We start from the raw sequence: 7,305 nt of genomic DNA on the forward strand, positions 1-7,305 counted from the left end.
TGACTCATTTGGCTCTGGTTGCCCACTTTTAGACTTAGCCTTTTCCTTTGGTTCTTGCTCCTGGTTTTGCTCTTGCTTGGACTTTTCTTGTTCCTCTGGTTTGTCTTGCTCCTCTTTGTCTTCTTGTGGAGGGCTACGAGGAGGTGGTGAAGGCGGTGGGATGGAATCATGGCTGGCTGGTGGAGTTGTCGGCTTTTTCTTGAAGTCTCTGTCCGCCTTGGTCTTCCTTTCTCTCTCTTGGCCCTCCTGCTCTTCTAGCAGTTTCTGTCAGACTTGCTCCACTTCCTCTTCTGTAAAGGGAAGATGTGGGATATTCTCTACTATGGCATCAAGAATCTCAAAATTCTTAATGTAATCATCAAATCTGTCTCTGTGCACCCTTTGGGATGATCCCGACATTGCTTCAGAGACGGATTCCATAGCTCGTCTAAATCTCCTTTGAGGGCTCTTTCTGCCCTGAAGCTTTCCATCAGCCGCTCTAGTCGTGCAGCTTTCTGTGATTTTGTTTCTTTTGTTGGCACTTGGGCAGATTCTTTCTTTCCTTTCTTCTGCTCTAGCTGCTCTTCTTGCACGGCTTCTAACCGACGTTTCAAATGGGTTGCCATCCTTGGTGCTTTTGGTTGCTCGTCTTCTTTATCTTCTTTGAGCCTCAGCCAGTCGTTTTGTGATGGAGGGTCAGGCACCCTTCCCTTGGCGTACAATGCCCCATAAATCACCTTCGTGATTAGCTCACCCAGTATGATGTATGTGGGGTTCTTGTTGCCCATATTCACCAAATTATCATGTACATAAGCTGCATAATTGATGATCTTCGGCTTGGTTTTCTGCATTGCCCAGGTGAATGTTGTGGTAATTGCTGCAGGCGGCATCCTGTACTTTTGTGGCCGCTCTGTACACATATGGAAATATTGATTGTACAACTGGCTCATGAATGCCACTTTGGGGTTGGCAATATCTTCAAAGGTATAGTTGGCTTTCTTTTCAGTGTACACCTTTACTTAGTCTCTTCTTTTGGTTACACTATCCCCCTTGTTGGAGAGGTCTAGTGTAGCTGCCACCACTCTTTCTGTGATTAGAATCTCGGTGTCTGGCTTGCCTTGTAGATCTGTTACTCTGGCCACTCCATCTTCTTTTATTGTTGTCACAAATTCCCAGACTCTTTCTATGTCAATACCTACCGACACCGCTTCAAAGTAATTGTGGAGAATCTTCTCCAGATACTCTGACAAACTCATTGAGTTCTTGTGGTAACATTGGTAGCTCTATCACGTTTTCGTCGGTGTATTTGAATACGCCTTGGTAAATCTTTAGATCATTGGACTCTAGAAGATCTTCTTGGATCCATGTGCTTGTTGGCTTTAGAGTTCCTTCTGGTATGAAGAAGGGCTCTACCTCTTCTAGGTAATTTTTTATGGTCATTCTTTTCTTCTTTGCCGGTGACTTTGCAGCTGCCATAGATCCTGTTGCACTCAGTAGTCCGAAGTTAGCGTTTTTTCCATATTAACTGAGAAAATGAGTTTTATCTATCCAAATGACTTGAAAATTGAAAATAAATCTTAAAAGGAACTTGTGAAACTGTGCATGTGCTCAAAGTGCAATTCTGGCCAAAACATTTTCATTTAGACATCCTACGCGTAAGATGTCTTTTTCATCAGAATTGGGTGATACTTGACATGCTGGTAGTCCTTTGCCTGTGGAACATGGCTATGTGCTTGGATTTGGATTTGGGCATCAAAAGTGGATTTTTGGGTTGATTCAGGCTTTAGGTCACAAATTGGGTAGAAAGTCCATAACAAGTAGCAAGTGATGTCCAAATGGGTTGAAAATTGATATATGGGCTCATTGCACCATGGTATTGGCTCCCATGATGTCACTCTTTGCACAGAAGGTAAAAAATATGCTGGAGACATCCTACACATAGGATGTCTTTTTCATCAAAATGGCATGGGATTTGTTATGTGGGTAGTCCTTGGCATATGAAGCATGTCCATGCTCTTGGATTTTCATTTGGACAAGAATTGATGCTGGTAAGAGCTTGTGTAGTGTTTTTGGGCTCAAAAAATGTATCTTGAAGGTGTTGGGGGTCAGAAATGATTAGAATGGCTTCAAACTTGGTATATGAGCTCTTGAAGATGATGTGACTGGATCTGGAATGGACAAACATCCTCTGTAGGCCAAAAATGTCAAATAGACATCTTACGCGTAGGATGTCTACTTCATCAATTTTTGCTTCTGACCACACAGATTGGTTGGTTATGTGCTTGTGAATGTGTTGTGCAAGTTTCAATTGATTTGGACAAGTTTTGGTAGGTCTATGGCCCATTATTGCCTCTATGCCCTAACTTTGCGTTTTTCATGCATATGAGGTCAATTTTGGTCCAGATGTGATGAAACTTGGTGGCTAGCATGTAAAGGTCATTCAGAAAATGTGTGTGATGAAAAATGTTGGGATTTGTGTCCAAAAATTCCCTTGAGACATCCTACGTGTAGGATATCTCCTGATGATTTTTTAATGGAATGTGTCTCACTAGTGCCTACCCTTAGTCCCCCTGAGTCCCTTTTAAGCCTAATTTCAACAAAAAAGTCAAATGGATAGAAACTAACTCCCTATGTGGATTTCAGAGCCTCCGAACCGTTTTCTGACTTTTGGAGTTCTTTTTGGCAATGAAATTTCTTGATGTTGGTCTCCATAGCTTCTCGATCCCTTGGGGATCCTTGCTGTATGGTTTTTGTCGCCTTTGGCTTCACCGGAGCTTCATTTGGCAATTTGTCGCTCTAGAAGAACCCATGGTTGCGTTTACATGTCTTCGATGATTTGTGGTGGTCTACCACCATAGGACTTGGTTGTTGATGGTCCAGGAAAGCCGCTCGTGAAGTTTGGTGGCAAACGGACATGCGGTTTGGCCGCGAGAGCTATTTGACGCTTTGTGTGTCTGATGCCGTTTCTAAAGTTTAGTGCCGCTTCGGGTCACCTTTTGGTCATGTGGGCTACATAGACTTGTCGAGCATGTTGGGATGCTCCTATCCATGAATTTTGGTAGCATTTGGGCGCCTTTTCGCCGATTTCCGATTTGGTGGCCTCTTGTGGGATTCTAGGAATTAGGGTTTTTCCTGATGGTTTTCTACTGCCTTTGGACATCCAAGAATGGTCTCCTATGCTAGGGTAAGTTGCTGATGAAGTCTCGTTTCTTTTGGGTTAGCCGTTAGGTGGCCGCTTCTACTTCTAGGTCTCTACTGCCCGCTTTGTGTGTGAACCCTATGCTAGTTTTCGCGACAAAACGACAAACATGCGCGAAAAGCTCAAGGTGGTGAGCCTACCTCTCATGTCTGAAGCCCGCCGGGTAGTCGTGCGCGTCGTAGAAGCTACTGGAAGTTCCGCTCGCTCTAGGTGGCAGAAGCTCTCTCTCAAATGTCAATAGTGAAAATGAGCTAAAAATGAGGTGAAAATCTCTTATAATGGAGGTCCCCGAACCACTTTTCATGAAATTTGACATGTGCTCCCAACTTCTTGCGAGATGCGGTTTAGGCTCAAAAATTTCTTGATTTGGACTCCATTTGCTCTGTTTACCAGAAATTTGGCATTTCGGTCAAAATCTGGCCAAAACACGCTTTTCGCTCCAGTCTCATAATTGCACCCCCACTGTACCATAGGTTTTCCTATAGACACTGATCATCCCCATAATTTTTTGTTTTTCATTACGACCATTTTTCACCGGCTTTTGTATGTTTGAAGTTTTTCTGCCGAAAATTAGCAAAACTAAAAGGAAAATAGCAAATAAAACCTAGAGAATCCCCAAAAATCATAATAAATGACAAACATCACTGCAAAACATTATATACACCCACATGCAATTTTTATGGCCGGATTTCTCCGTTTTACCAATATTTCGCTCGAAAAATGGCTATTTCTACTTATATACACACACCTAGGGGCTTGATTTGGCGTTTGGCCCCATATACCTATAGATACATGCTGTATAAGGGCATATGTACTTGGGTTAGTCCAAAAAATTTCACAATCAAACAACAACCCTTAAAATAGTCAAAAATCATGCCCTTTTTTGCTCTTCGTGCTATTGGTTCCGCATTTTGAGAATGCCTCCCCCCCTCCTAGCTGGAGTCCTCCCGGACGACCAGGTATCGGCTCAGAGTATGTGCCATGCATAGGTTGAAAAATTTGTGCTAGTGCTTGGCCGATTAATGTGGCCCTAATTTATGCATAATCGGTCAATGCATGAAAAAAATTAATGATGTGCAAGAGAAGGGTATAAGCAAGATGCTTATTGGCATTCGCCGTTGAGGTTTCCTGTTTTCTTTGCAAGTAACATCTGTAACTCTACTGCTCTCTGTTTAATTGTCTTTCAAAAGGCAGTGTCTTTGCCGCTACTGTTGATATAGCCGTAGTTGTTTCGGTGGAGAGGATTGGCTTGGCCGGAAAGGCCGTGGACCGTATTTCTTTTTCTTTCCATTGGTAGCTTGTTTTTGCCGGTTTTTGTAGGTGTTTTGCTACTTTGTGTGTTGCCACTGTTTTGTTGTTGATTGGCATCCACATAAGCCGGTTGTCCTTTTGCAAATGCTGCTGTCTGCCGTTCGATGTTGCTTGTACTGAAGGAAGTTCCTTGCGCTTTTGTTTCAGTAGCCAAATGCGAGTAACATTTGGGTTATTGTTGAGCATTTTATTTGGGATCCATATCTGTTTTATGCCCTTGGTTTTTTGTTGAACTATCTGCTTCGGTTGAATTCTTTCGTTGCATTGTTTTTGGATTGCCATGTCATTTCTATCCTTCCGCATCCATACTTGTTTCCCTTGTTTTGGTAACATAGATCTTTGCACTATGGTCAGTGACTTCGTATGTGTGTAGTTAGAATGGTTGGCTTTTACCTGTTTGTTAGCCTTGGATATCATGTTGTCCTTTAGTGGCACTCGTGCTTTTGGCTCTTTTTCTTGTGATTGCATTGCTGGCAGCTGATTATTCCGGTATTGTTGAGCAAAGGCTATTACCTGTTGTTCTTGTGCATGCTGAATTTTGATTGCATTCGCATTCCAATATATGTGCACATTGTACTCTTTTTGCCAAGGTTGTCCCATCAACATTGGGTGTTGTGTTCTTTCATGCTCGACTACATAAAATTTGTGTGAGTATATATTGTTGTACTTGTACATTCAATATAGTCCAGCCCCATGTTTTCAACGAGTGTGATGTACTACTTTCCAACATTTGAGGAGTAGGATGAAGTTGACCTGTGGACTTGAGATGTTGGTATAATCCGCAAGAGATCAAAATTGCTCAAGCTCGAGAATCAAACAATGCCGTCGATTCAACTTGATTGCTCCCCACTTTGACTGCAATTATGAGCTCCATTGTGTTTTCATCCAACGTCGTTAGTCGAATGGCATTGATTTGCAATGGTGCTTCACCTTGTTGTTGTTGTCGTAGAAGTATTCGTTTTGCAATGCGTTCTTTTGCTTCCGCTTGAGCTTCTTCTCGTACTCTCTGTTTCTCCTTCATTCGTTGTTTTCCTTGATGGATTTGTTGAAGCATCTCCTGTGTGAGTGGTAAATGATATTTCTTCAATCGACACCCACTAATCCAATTGGGCATTTCGTCACCTACTAATGTAGCAAGCTTGACAGCTCCGTTTTGCGATAAATCATTAATCACAAAGGGTCCCATCCCTCCCTTTTTAAGTTTCTTGGCATGTTGCTTCAAAGTATAAACACGTACATAATCACCTGTTTAGAACTCTTTAGTGTGCACATGCTTGTCAAAAAACTCTTTTTGTCTTCTCTTTTTAGCATAGATCGAAGCTACAGCTCTCAAGCGGAGTTCATCTAGCTTTTCAAGATCATCTATTCTTGAAGAGAGCTCATGCCCTGTCCATTCTAAGCATTTTGCTACTCATAGAGTTGGAATTAAAAACTCTATGGGTAATATAGCATTTAGGCCAAACACCATGTTGTATGGTGTCGTTCCTATCGACGTTTTGTAAGCTACCCTGTATGCCCATAGTGTTGAGTGTAGCTGCTGAATCCAATCTGTTCTTGACTCCAACACAATTTTAGTGAGAACCGTACATAGTGTTTTATTTGTGGCCTCAGCTTGTCCATTTGCCTGCGGATGGTATGGAGCAAATTTCCTATGTATGACCATGAATTCCTCTAGCAAATATTCAATGACTTCATTAAGAAAATGTATTCCATAATCACTGAAAATTTCTATTGGTAAACCGTATCGTACAAAAACATTCTCATACAAAAATTGTGCAGTGATTTGTGCATCTGCTTTTTTCGTTGCCTTGGCTTCCGCCCATTTTGTGAGATAGTCCGTAGCCACAATGATATATTGGGTATGGGTGTGATATGTAGGGGGTGAAATAGGTCCCACAAAATCAATGCCACATTTTGCAAATGCCCTTGCTCCCATCATTGGCTGTAGTGGCATCTTATCTTTCTTTATCGGCACCTTGGTGCACTAACATGCGTCACAACGCTTTACAAACTCTTCAGCATCCATATGCAATGTAGGCCACCATATTCCTGCGGCGGTTAAGACAACTTTTGTTGTCTTATTGCCCGAAAAATGGCCTCTACTTATTCCTCTATGTGCATGTTCTAGAATCAGCAGGTATTCACTTTCACTTGCACAGATTCTAAGTTGATTGTCCTTTCCTTGCTTATAGAGTTGGTTCCCAATTAACTAGAAGTCGCGAGCCTCCAGCTCTATAGCCCTTTTCCGTGCTCTTGTTATGTTCTCAAGAAATATCATGGTGGTTAAGAAATCAATAATATATTGACTCCATGCAGGTGCAATGTTTACCTAAACAATATCGCGTTATCCACTGGTCGTTTGGCACTACATATAGTACAATTGGTAACATAAGAATGTGTGTCCGCATACATAGTTCGCCAAAAAACCCCTAACTGTTTCAGTCTTTGGTGTATTTTCACTGTTGAACAATGAAATGCACAATCCTGGACATGTGCTTCTTCAAGGTAACACTCGAATTCTTCTGGATTTATACATAATTGTAGGATTTGGTCCGATCCTAGATGATACAGCCGTCCTGCTATCAACTGGAAGTTTTTTGTTTGGCCAATTGTTTGTTGTTTGGATCTGTATTCCATATTATCAAACCTAATTCCAAAGGAAAGAATGCTAACAATTTCCTGAGACCATTTGGGTATTATTTAAATATTGAAAAGATAAGCATCTGGTATGTCATCATCTACTCCTTCAGGAGCTTCCCCGTTGTATATCCTTGAAAGATGATCCACTGGTAGATGGGTTCTATCCTTTTTGACCA

This window comes from Adiantum capillus-veneris, chromosome 26, assembly GCF_014529385.1.
Source record: "Adiantum capillus-veneris isolate H3 chromosome 26, ASM1452938v2, whole genome shotgun sequence".
In the NCBI taxonomy this organism is placed as follows: Eukaryota; Viridiplantae; Streptophyta; class Polypodiopsida; order Polypodiales; family Pteridaceae; genus Adiantum; species Adiantum capillus-veneris.